The following is a 12808-nucleotide window of genomic DNA, read 5'->3' as shown; positions in this document are numbered from 1 at the left end:
GAATGTATGTTTTTCCCACATACATTTTGAGCCAGGGGGAGTTTTTGATGGATCTTCAGCCCTACAGCAAAGAGGTCCCACTGAGGAGGTAGCATGCTTCTGCAGAGAACACAAAGGATGGTTTTGCCATCCAAGTACCTGATCTATAATAACCCACGTTCAAGACCTAGTTATGTCTATTTCTATATTTTCCTCCCCATCTGATGAACCACTCCTCACATCATTTGCCCTAAAGGATGCAGTTTGTAGCCCCAGAAGCTGCACCTAAGACTCAGGAACTACTGAAGTCCGTCTTTAGCCACTAACTCCAAGCTTCATTTCTTCTGTTTCTGTCTCTGACACGGTTGAGTTTCAACTGACAAGTTATAGGAATGCCCCAGAGTGACACATTTACTCAAATATGAGGTTCAGTTTGAAGGCTAAGTGGGCACTTACTTTGTATGTAAACCAGATTATTCCTCAGAGGCTGAAAAAAATATGTGCTTCCTGATTTCCATGAGATATGCAAAAAGATTGTGTGGCTTTGGTTTACAAGACACATTTTCCCTCAGACATGTTTCTACAGGTTTCCCTAAGTTCCTTGCTGTTGTTGGCTGCTGGTGTTGGCAATACAAACTGAAGTTAGACACTTTCTGAAGGTTCAGATTGAACTCTAAGGTGCCTGGTTTCTTGGAGCAATTTCAGAAAATCAAAGTAGGTAGGGGGAATGGTTGCAGTGTTCAAGTCCCAGATCCCTTTTGGTTGCTGCAGCAAGACTGTCTCTTAAATCTTAGCATTTCTCCCCTTCACCAATTTCCCCATTTCTAAAGAAAGAACTAAAGGGTCCAAATTGCATGCAGGGCATTTAAAAGGAATTGGTTCTGCATCTCTAATTACCTTTATCTATTATGTGAGGATTTTACTCACTTTGCCAAATTGCACTGCTACAAAGCCCATTAGGGATTTTAAAAACCAGGATTAGTGTATGCTGCACGTTCAGAACTTCAGTTATTAATTCATTTCTAGTGGAAAAATTCTGTTCTAATTGTGGAAGCCTTGTGATTTTGGAAGTTGGTCAAAGCTCTTAGCTGTTAATAAAGCAACTTGAAATCATTGCTTTTCTACTCTATTTTATCCTTTCTCCAACTTCATTGAAATGAAATTGACAAACAAAACAGTATGTGTGCAAGGAGTACTAAATAATTTGACACAGACATGGACACACCTCCACCTTGTAAAATAAATGTTTATCACATTCAGGCTCAGTAACATTTATATGTGTGTGTGTGTGTGTGTGTGTGTGTGTGTGTGTGTGTGTGTGTGCTGAGTCCACAACATGATTTGCTTTCTTAATAACTTTTACATAGGTAATACAGTATGACTAACTATAGCCAAAGAGAAGTATATTGAATATCATGAATTTATACATCATATAACTGATAATTTGACCTTTGTCCTGCCATGGTCTTTCTCATCTAGATGTTTTAAGTAGCCTGATACTCCAGACTAATCTGTATTGTCATAAATGGTAGACTTTTCCCCATTTTGTGGATGAAATGGTCATTCATGTATATGCCATGTTTTCTTTATTTTTTGATCTTTTGATGGCCCAGTAGGTTACTTTCATATCTTGACTATTGTGAATAATGTGAAGTGTACATGGAACACAGATGTTTCTGAGAATTAATTTCAGTTCTCTAATGTACATATACAGGAAAGAGATTGCCACATATCCTGGAGTTTATTTTTATTTCTTTGACAGACTTCTGTAACTGTCCTCTACACTGGTTGGATTAGTGCACTTTCTTGCCCACCAGGTCAAGGATTCACTTTCTCATCACATGCTTACCAACATCAATCCTGATTTGTCTTTTTGATAATAGCCATCCTTATATGGGTGCCAGATGATACCCTAGTGTGGTGTTCCATTGATCTAATTATTGGTCATCCTAAGCATCTTTCCATGTACTTGTTAGTCATTTGTATTTATTCATTATATGTTTTTATCCTTGGAGAACTTCATGCATGTATACAATAAAATATAGTCCTATCCATCCCCCGTCTCTCTTCTCTAATATATCCTCCTCAAATGAATGTATTTTTGCTGTCAGAAATAAGGATACCACTTCTTTTACTGTTTACTTGTATTTGTATCATACATTCCAAGGTCATTTAGCAAATCTGCCAATGTACAGTCTTCAAAGTCAACTACAAAATAACATTGCTATTAATAGATTCCTTTGAGTCAGTTCTCCTAAATATAAAAATAAGTTCAGGAGTCAGTGAGTTGGCTCAGTCAGTAAAGGCCCCCATGGCCCAGACTGATGTCCTGCGTTGGATCCCGAGGACCCACATGGTGGAAGGAGACAACCACAAATTGTCCTCTGATCCCACACTTATGAGATGATGTGTATTCACCCACACATACACAATAAATATATGGATTTTTGAAAAGTCATTTCAGGACGTTTATGCCAAGAACCCTTTTATAGGACTGTGAAGATGGTCCTGTGGATAAAGCGTTTGCTGTGGAAGGTTAAGAACCTGAGTATGAATGCTCAGGAACCAAATAAAGCTGGGGGTGGTAGCACATGTCTGTGATTCCTTAGTTCTTATGTTGAGATCCCTTGAGGGGATTTCTACCAGGGTCCAGAATAGAAGCTACAAGCGGCTAAGGATTCTAATCTGAGGGATATTCAGTGAATCTAAGCACACAGAGTTCGTTAGTCCATTCACTTTATTCTTCTAAGTCAATTCTTTCTACACAGTTTCTTTTCTGTTCTCTTACTTAGCTCCTCTCAGTCCTTCCTGCTCTCAGTCCCTTCTGCTGTCCTCTCGTCATTCTACCTAGTTCTTTCCATCTCTTTCCTCATCTTTGTTCTTTTCAATCATTTCTCTTCTTGCTGTTCTCTCATATCTATCTAGGTCTTTTCCATCTTCCTCCCTTCTTGTTCCTCCAAGCACATATATAACCATTCATTAACAACTTGTTAGCTAAAAACAACAAAGTAAACTCTCGGGGACAAGTATTCTGATAAGAGTCACACTTGGCTAAGACTTGGTCAGCTTAATTGGTGATTGACAACAGCTGTAGGTTGTGAAAAGTTCTGGCTATCTCTTAAAGGGACAGCTACAAAGGTTACAAGGAAAGAAATTAAACCAATGAGAGATTTAAGGAAAAGGCAAAGAATATGTGTACTATTTTATGTGGTTAATAATACCCAGATATGTTTAGTCAGTTAACAGCCTTTTTTTCTATTAGTCACCTGAATCTCAGGACCTATATATAATTACTCTAGTGAGCCTGAAATCTCGCATTAAAAACTGGTATAGAAATAAATGCAAAGTGTTAATTGTTATTTGTATTAGAGTGGGGAGGTGCTGGTGGAGGAAGCTTAGGGCAACATAGGTGCTGTTGCTCTCTTGAAGGACTGAACTATACCAAGGCCAGACACCTGCACTATCACTTCTGGTTCACTATAATTCTTCTGAAGGGTTTTGATCCAACAAGGCTAGGCACCTGCAATTCCACTCTGTGAAAGTTCTACAAGGACACTTTGTCTGGCCAATATTTACCTTGTCAGTGGCTAAGGATGGAGAACAAGACCTCTAAGTGTCTACAGTCCACATGGAACAATAGATCTAGTATGAAGTATATTTTAGTATGTTTCTATTCATAAAAATTGTACAGTTAAATAAGAAACCATCTTCTAGACTATCCACAATTATATGTGCCCATAAGGTTGAGATGCAATCATGGGATTACATGTACACATAACATGGAAATGCATGGTAAGTGGGGGAGGATCGTAGCTGTTATTGCCAGTTCATTCAAAATTCCATAACACCTTGCGTGATGCTTTCCTCTAACAGAACCCTTAATTCTGATAGGTTGACCTTCTGAACTCTAGTTGTCACTGCTCCAGACACCATGGACTTTTGCTACTAGCGGCTCTCAATAAGATCCTAAGCAGAGAATAGGGACTCCAGAAGCATGTAAGACAGCTGCCTTGAGATATACAGTAACTAACAGCAGCAGCAGCAGCAGCAGCAGCAGAAGCAGCAATAACAGAGACCTTGTCTAAAGGTAGAAGGTGAGGATTGACACCTGTGTTGCCCTCTGACTTCTATAAACACACTATGGCACGAGTATGTCCATCTTCACTCAGACTTATAGAACATGCGCGCGCACACACACACACATTTATATTTAAAAAAGGACTTTTGTAAGAAATATATATATATTATATATATATATATATTTCCTGTCAAAAAGATGCTTAATATTTATTTGCATTCAGATGAGTGTAACTATGATAATCTAGCTATCATAGCAAAGTGTATCCACAGGTGCTTATCTGTTTAAGTCTTTCTGATGCTTCTCCCAAAAGTAAGTAGTTTACAGCATACTTTTTGTACATAGAAAAGTCCTCATAGATGCTCATAAAGTACTTCTTGTCTATTGGATTAATTTACAATAAGAGTCTATTCTGAATCATAGCCTTCAACAGCTCTCCCAGTCTCAAAGAACTCTAGACACCTGGATATCAGAATTTATTTGAGTGGGAGGTTTGTATCTAGTGGCATGTACCTTCATTTTAAGTGATGTGAGCAGCCGAGGTAGGATCACATCCCTTTGGCAGATTGTTTGGTTGGCTGAGGCCATTTCAGTCCTTGCATTCACATCAGAAGGTCTTTGGTGCTTCCACATTGGTATAGGCCCAGCCTGTCTCACTGGCTCTAAACTGAATTCCTGTCTTGCCTGTGTCAACTGGACTTATTGATGGGCATGCACCTGTGGTGGCAGTTCTTGCTTTGGCAAGGTTAAATTACAATCTGAGGATTGCATTGGATTCCCTGATCGTCATCTTTTAGGTGCTTTGTCTTTCCACTTTTTAAATTTATCAAATTAGACATGCCTCAACAACCACATTGAGCAGAATGTTAAGAATATTAAAGTCTCTAACTCACTCAAGCTTGTTAGCATTCCATGGGTTTCATAGGTGGCGTCATAGAGTAAATGGCTTCTTCATTATCTCTTAGTTGGATATTTGGAGCCTGAAATAGAGATCAGGAACTGAGTCTTCAGTCAGTGGCCTCCATCCCTCCAGAGGCAGCATTTTTAGCTCTTTCTGGCCAGTCTCAGTGATGCTGCCCCTCAGTGTAGTACTGTAGCTGACCATAAGCTCTATAGGGCCGCATTTTCTGCCCTTGATCTACTACTCATAAGTACCTCATATGCCTTGGCTCCTACCTAGTGTCTGAAGATCCAAGTATATTTCTTGCCCAGTTTACTGATGCTCTTTAAAATATATTTTTTGGTTTCTGTAATGTTTTTATTAGCATCTATTAGTTATATACAGTAATGGGTTTCATTATGACAGTCATACATGTATAGAATGTAGTTTGGTTACATTAATACAGTTACCTTTTAAAAAATAATGTTGATAGTTGGCTATCATTATTCATTTTTGAAATTAAAATATAGTTACATCTATTTCCCTTCCTTCCTCCAACATTCTCCATGGTTCCCCCTGGACTTGCTCCCTTTCAAATTCATAGACTTTTTATTTGTTATTATTACATATATATGTATTAATGCATAAATGTATAACTATAACGTGCTGAGTCTGTTTAGTGTTGCGTGGTGTCTGTATATAATTTCAGGAGTGACAACTTGGTATTAGATAACCAATTAGGGGACTCAGAGCTGGGGAAGACTGGTTCTCCTGTTTTCTGTTACCTTTTTTTATTCCTTCCTCTTCTCCATGAGTTCCCCCTCTACTTTCATATCTTTTTGTGTGTTTCATTGGTGTTGTTTATAGGAATCTTTGGACCTTTGTACCAGTGGCTACCACTGAAGAAAATGTTTCTCCCTTCTTTATCTACTATTAACTGCATATAATTCCTCAAGGAGGAGTGGGGCCTGTCTGTGAAAAGATGTTGACAGGTCTAGGCTTGAACAGATGTTGTTCAGGTAATCGTAACTGCTGTGAGTTCAAGAGTACAATGGCCATGTCATGGAAGTCAGCATTCTATCCTGACACCACTCGCCACCCTTCCTTCTGCTCTTACTGTGCAGGCTACTGCCAGTGACGATGATTTTCCAACAGAACTAGATAGTAAGGTCTTTATTGCTGAGCCACCACGTCTCAGGACATATAGACATCTATTGCTGGAAGCGTGTCAGAAGCTTCCTCCCCGATGGCTAGCTCTCATGGTGCCAGAAGGTGCTATATAGGCTGCTATTGGAGAAAAAGCATCAGCAATCTGAAGAGTTTTGAACCCTATGTGCAACAATACCACTGGCCAGATGAAAATGAGGCTACTGATACAATAGTGGCAACTTGATTAGAAACACCCACTTTCTGTTTGAAATTGATGTCCACCTCACAGGAAGGAGTTCAAGTCTGATATCATAAACCCAGTCAGAAGCCTATGGCTGGGGAGGTCATAAGCAGCAGTGGGAAAGTTCCTCTGTTGTTTTGCTAAGTGGATATATTGTGCCTGTCAGATCGCCTCCTAAATAACTATGCTTATGTCCATAGATTAGTACTGCTGTCAGTTCTGGTCAGAGAGGTTTCTTTTTTGCCATGGTCAGTGATGGCTGCAGAGACTCCTAACCATTTAAATTTAATGACTGTGGAATGCTGAACCATAAATGGAACATCTATATTACCCCCTCTGAGGCTCTGGGAATACCGTGAATAAGATATCAAAAGTCTATTTTCCTTGGAGTGCTTGTTTTAACCCATTCTGCTATAGAAAAGGGGCAGTCCATTTTTTCTCCATTCAAAGGCATGGCTCTCTTCTGAGTGTGCATTGGAGATGGGGTCTGGACAGGGTTGCTGTGGAACAGAAGAAAACACAAAGTGAATGTCTCCTCAAATTATTTAAATTTCCTAACTTTTCCTTAGATTGAAGATATACTTCAATTCTAGATATTTTTTTTTTATTTTAAAAATTATTTTTTAAGATTATGATGTAGTTAAATCATTTCCCTCTTCCTTTCCCTCTCTCCAGTCCCTCTCATAGACCCTTCTTTGCTCTTTTTCTTTTGGCCTCTTTTTAAAAAACTAATTGTTGTAACATACATATACGTGCATGTATAAACATATATATATATATATTGCTAAGCAAATAAATTTATTTGCTTTTTAAAATTTTTGTTTATATAGAAGAATGTTCAAATATTCATGCTTAATTAAAACAACGGCTGAATAACTTCCTCATAAAGCAAAGCAATAGTCATAGAGGATTTTCCCAAGGATGATCAGGAAGTTGGAGGGATGTGTATTTTCCAGGACTAAATGTAAGTATTGGAGCCTCCTCCTTCCACTGTATGATCCAAACAAATGAGAGAAAAGTCTGCTTTTGAGTAAAGGGTGATGTTATTTCCATGTTATTTACTAATTTTAATACATTGGAAACTCATGGATCCGTTGGAGCTTCACAGTTAAGCAAGATACCATTCCCATTGTTGGAGGTTGACCATTTACTTGTGTGTGTGTGTGTGTGTGTGTGTGTGTGTGTGTGTGTGTGTGTGTAGGGGGCGCCCTGAAAGTGTATGGCAGGCAGAGAAATGAACCATGAAGAGGTGAGAATAAAGTCTGTTCAGCCTTACTTAGTTGTTCTGGATCAAGCTTCTAGAGAGTCTGATGCCAGGCAGTTTATTGTAAGCATACTTAAACAAAGTAGATTTTGGAAGAAGGTTTCTAGGCAACATTCATTCCAATTCCAGGTGCACAATAAAGCTTAAGAGGTGTGAATACATAGAAATTCCTTTGCAAAATACATGTGACCATGAAGATGGATTCTATAGTTTAAAGGTCTTGGATCTGGTGTGGTCTCTAACCAAGACAGCATAGAGGTCAGTAGGCATGTGACATCTCCCCTAAGGATGGATTTTATTAATGGGGAGCTAAAAATAAAGGTCTAGGGAGGGAGGATCTGGGACAAACATTCTGAGGGATTGTGGTGAGGTCTGGGTCTACAGAGAACAGAGGTCATCGAGGTCATTAACAATATCCACTCCTAGGCTTCTGGGCAGAAAACAGCTATTTCCTCCTTTGAGGAGACAACCCTGTGTGATTAACATTCCTGGTTTCCCTAGTATTCTATGGGCACAAGGACCTTTGTGCCCCCAACACTTTCTAAAAAACAGTTGGGCTTGCCTGGATCAAAAAACTCAGTAGGTTCTGTGTGAGGGTTTGCCTGGATCCAGAACCACAGTAGTTTCTGTGTGAATGAAGAACTTTCACAGCATAAAGGAGTATGTAAGATCTATACCTGTTCTGAAGAAGTGAGTTTGACATTTGAACTTGACTGACAGATGGAGCTAAGATAGAAAGGTTGAGGTATGAAGAGCCAGTGTACAGAATGACAAGCAAAACAAGCCTATGAGCACAGCCGTGACTTGTGACCTGAATGCAGGGTCTCTAGGAGGAGCAGTATCAAGAGAAATGTTGCTGAAGATGAGACTGCCCAAAAGCTATTATAAAACAGCCTTGAGTGAGCTTTGAAAATCATGGACGCTTATTTTATACACAGTGGAGAATTACTTGTTACAATTAAGTTGGAGAACAATGTGTTCAGATTTCTGGGTCAACTCTTCTTTTCTTCTAGGTTACTTCTGTATATGTACACATACATATACACACACACACGTATATGGAAAGAGAAGAGAGACTGATGCATCGAGAAATGAAGTTTATTTATTTGGAGAAAAGCTATATAAGGGCCCCAGAGATCAAAGGAACTAGTCAGTGTGAATCCCTTGGTTATCATAGGTCTAACTAAGGAAACAGTATCAAATACGTGGGGCATCACATAGTGCTGATGGAAGAGAAAAGTAGTGGTGTGTTATGGAGGAAGAGTTGGCAAGGTACATAACAAAGCTTCATCTGTGTGCTTATTTTTTGACTCAGCTTCTCCCTTCAAAGAATTTATGCAAAATTTATTCAACAACTTGAAATCGTGAAAAAGGTAATTTATTGCAGTATTGTTTATAATTGTAATTTATTGGAAACAATCTCCATGGGGATGAGTTGGATGAGTTATAGTGCATCTATGCAGTTGGAGTACTATGCAGCTGAACATGGAATGACAAGATGGAGGAAGAGGAGCCTGAGCTCACTGCCATTGAGTCATGTTCAGGAAGTAGAAAATGCTATTCATTTAATGAAAGAAAAAGGATATGTGAAAATACGTGTGCATATGCTAATTTGGAAAAAAGAAACACATGAAGAACAAGCAAGACAGAGGTCAGTGAGCTAAGTTATTTCTGAAGGAGGGTAAAGAATAATGAAACAGACTGAAGAGGTAGAGATGAGAATGATGCATCATCACAGTCATTACTTCAGCAGGGGCATATTATAAAGTATTGACCAGGAAGGAGAAAAGTTAATGATCTTAGAAATTTTGACTCTCTACTAGGATTAGGAGCTATTGAATATTGTTCAGAATCCTTTGCAATAGGTTATATAGTATTAGTAGAAATGACCACTTGCACTGAGAATGTTACTCAGTTGGTACAGCACATCCCTAGGATGCAAGAAGCCCAAGGTTAAATCCCTAGCACCATAATGACCATCTGTGGTGGCATATACTCGTAAAATAAGCACGTAGGAGGTAGAGACAGGGGGACCAGAAGTCCAGGGTCATCATTGGCTGGATAGTATGGACCCAGTCTGGGATACATGACAACTTGTCTCTAAAAGACCATTTATTAAATGGCATAGGAGACACTGGAAGAAATGATTGATATATGTGTATTTTATTTCAGAAGCTCCTACATCGTAGTGATTACCCTCACATTTTATAGATGAAGAAACCAAGATTCAGATCAGCACTATCTGAAAGCAACATAATACAAGCTACAAATATGACTCATAAATGGAATTAAAAATTTTCCCAAAGCCATTATTGAAAAAGGTAGAAACATAAATTATGCTGGGTAATATATATTATTTTAAAATTAATCTTATATAAAAGATGATTTCAAGCTATAATCAATATGAAGTGTTTTAAGTCTTAGAAGCCAATGCCTGTTTTATTCAGAGAGCAGTTCACTTCAGATGCTGTTAGGTATCTATTGTGGTGATAAAATACCCTTAAGTAAGTTAGAGAAGAGAATTTATTTTGGCTTACTGTTCAGAGCAGGTGCAATGTGGGGCTGGCCTTTAAAAGCTCAAAGGCCACAAAGCTCCACCTCCTGTTTCCATAACCTCCTCAAGCAGCACCACCCCCTGGGGACCAAGTGTTCACGTGCATGAGCCTATGGGGCCTTTCTCACTCAACCCACAACAAATGCTAACCCTTCATTGGAAATAACTATTTTTGTGTTTGCAGTTGATTGAAAGTTCATTGGAAATAATCAAATAACATGCTCTATTTGATCCAACATGGTTGAGAAATTTTCCCAATAACGAAGGAGAATATCTACTTCTAAATTTAAATTTTAATTATTGGAAGTAATACAAAATGTGAAGTTCTACTCCTCAATTACATTTGCTGCATTTGACATGCCCAGTGACCATAAGTGGCTGAGGCCAGACTATTTGAGTTTAGATATCAGAGTGAATGATCCAAGTCCGCACAGGCCTGCAGTGCTGAGACTGGTTTCTCAACTCTGCTCACACAACCAACCCTTCATGAGTTCAACCCTGACTCCTTGTGTGCCAGTGCTGGTGATTAGCATGTCTGTTAGTGATGAGAGTTCATGCTACTGGGCCTTCCAATAATTATCCCTAAGTTGCTGGGAGGAATGCCTCCACTCAGTGGCCACCACAAGGCAGCTAGCTTATGGGTCTGGTGGAAGAGGCTGACCTCAGAGAGCAGTTAGCTGCACACTGCTCAGGCTGAGATGCTAATCTTGATCATCACCATAGTGAAATGGAATGAAAATGCAAAGGGTCAGCTCAAATCCTTTCCTCTGGAGGCCTGTAGGGTTTCACCAGGGCTCCCTGGCTTCCTCATTAACAGTCTGATTTGTGTGTCCTTTCATAATACTTTTAATTTTGTTTTTCCATCTGGGGCTCTTCCTTGTTAAAAATACAAAGGCTATTAGACTGCATTTCTCATGGGACTCACATTGATCTCCCCACGAAGAGCTCTAACTTTTAAGACAAAGAGACTTCCAGACAAAATCCTGTGAGTGTCAGGGGAATTGCCAGGGACTTGCTTCTTTTGTCCCTTCATCATCTTGAAAAACATTTTGATGTTTAGTATTTTTCATTAATGATGATTTACAAAACACAAATAGGCTGGCCTTACTTTTTAGTACGGTTGTCCTCTGTTACACCCAGCTGCTCGGGCAGGGACTTTCTCAATACCCATTTGCGTTTGTTGATAGCAGTTTTTTTTCTCTACTTAAGGAAAAAAAAATCTGTTGAAAGAACTCTATTTCTTAAGTTAGAGCATTCTTTCGGCGATGGCAGGTTGTTTTTGCAGAGGGGAAGGGAAAAAAGGAAAATTGAATGACATGGCAGCAATTTTAGTTAATTTGATAATAACTTAATCTGTGTCAGACAAAGTAAAATGGATTACAACCTGAAAGGAAATGAATTCTTAATGAAAATTGTTCAGACATGCCGTGTGTGTGTGTGTGTGTGTGTGTGTGTGTGTGTGTGTGTGTGTATTCCTGTTTCTTAGAGAAAATCTGTTTAATACAAATAAAAAATAAGAAGAACGATTATTAAAAGGCTGCGGTCATTTTCTAAGCCAGTGTTGTTTTTCTCTTTAGTTTCCCCGTATGAAGTGTTGGATGCAAATTATATGGGGTAAAATAATTGTTCTCTCCCTGAACTATAGTCACAGTGTGACCCATTGCGTTTGCTCTATTTACTGTGTCTGCAGCATAATTATGAAGACTTAGCTGCTCTCCCAAATAGTTACAGATGTGGGAGAAAAATAAATTACTTTTGCATGCTGGCCCTGGAAGTCGTGCTGTTGTAATATAATGTAATCGGCCACGAACAAAAGGAAGTTATTATATTCATTTATATTAGTTTGAAAGCCACAGAAATGTATTCTGTTATTTCAGGCTGAAGAACTGAAGTGGGGCCACTGATGATTGCTTCTCCATGATCGTCCCGTTTTACTCTGAAGGTCATCTTAAGAAGTGGGGCATTTCAGCCCATTCACTTGGGTTCCTCAAGCTTGGGTGCATGCCATCACACATTGGAGGAGAGGAGAGTGGGGTTGTTCGTCCCCTATGAGGAATAGGAATGTTAGATGCAGGTGACAGACTGATTTTAATTGAATGGAAAGATGTGATCTCTCAGGACTACCTCAAGGTATGCAGTTGTGCCTAGGAGTTTCAGAGAGCTAAGTGGATTGATTTCCTTTTATCTGTAGGTCTTTCCTTGAAGAACACTACTCCAGATCCATGAGCTCAGCCTTGAGGAGGGAGCCTGGGCTTGTAGGTTGTGAATAAGCCACTTGATTACCCTGACTCTGGGAATGTTCTCTGTGATTCTGACTCACATACACACTTATTCTCTCTCTCTCTCCCTCTTCCCCTCCTCTCTCTTCCCCCTCCCCCATCTCTTTCTCTCTTTGTGAGTATGTGTATATGTGTACATGCAGGTATACACAGATAGGATAATAGGGTAATAATGCTTCCCCTTTTAACATGAAGGTATTTATTACAGCTCCTTGTATTGTTTCACATGATAAACTTACCAGAATTAGCAGTTCTTCTGTACAGACAGTTAAATGTTTAGCTCTTTGCTTAATCTGCAAAGAACACAAGTTGATTTCAGTCGTATAGCTGTAACTGTATGACTCATTTTGATAAAAAATACAAAGTTATGAATTTTGAAATTGT

The 12808-nt window shown here is 39.1% G+C and overlaps 1 long non-coding RNA gene across 1 annotated transcript; it reads right to left on the bottom strand.

Annotated features, from left to right (window-relative positions):
• Positions 1-6637: 6637 nt before the first annotated feature.
• Positions 6638-7655, bottom strand: LOC131894327 (uncharacterized). The gene is made up of 2 exons (XR_009374886.1): positions 7604-7655; positions 6638-6827 (listed from the first exon to the last, which is right to left on the bottom strand). It is a non-coding gene; the product is annotated as an uncharacterized LOC131894327 (long non-coding RNA).
• Positions 7656-12808: the final 5153 nt, after the last annotated feature.

This window comes from Peromyscus eremicus, chromosome 17, assembly GCF_949786415.1.
Source record: "Peromyscus eremicus chromosome 17, PerEre_H2_v1, whole genome shotgun sequence".
NCBI lineage: Eukaryota > Metazoa > Chordata > Mammalia > Rodentia > Cricetidae > Peromyscus > Peromyscus eremicus.
This window is presented reverse-complemented; position numbering and strand designations above follow the sequence as displayed.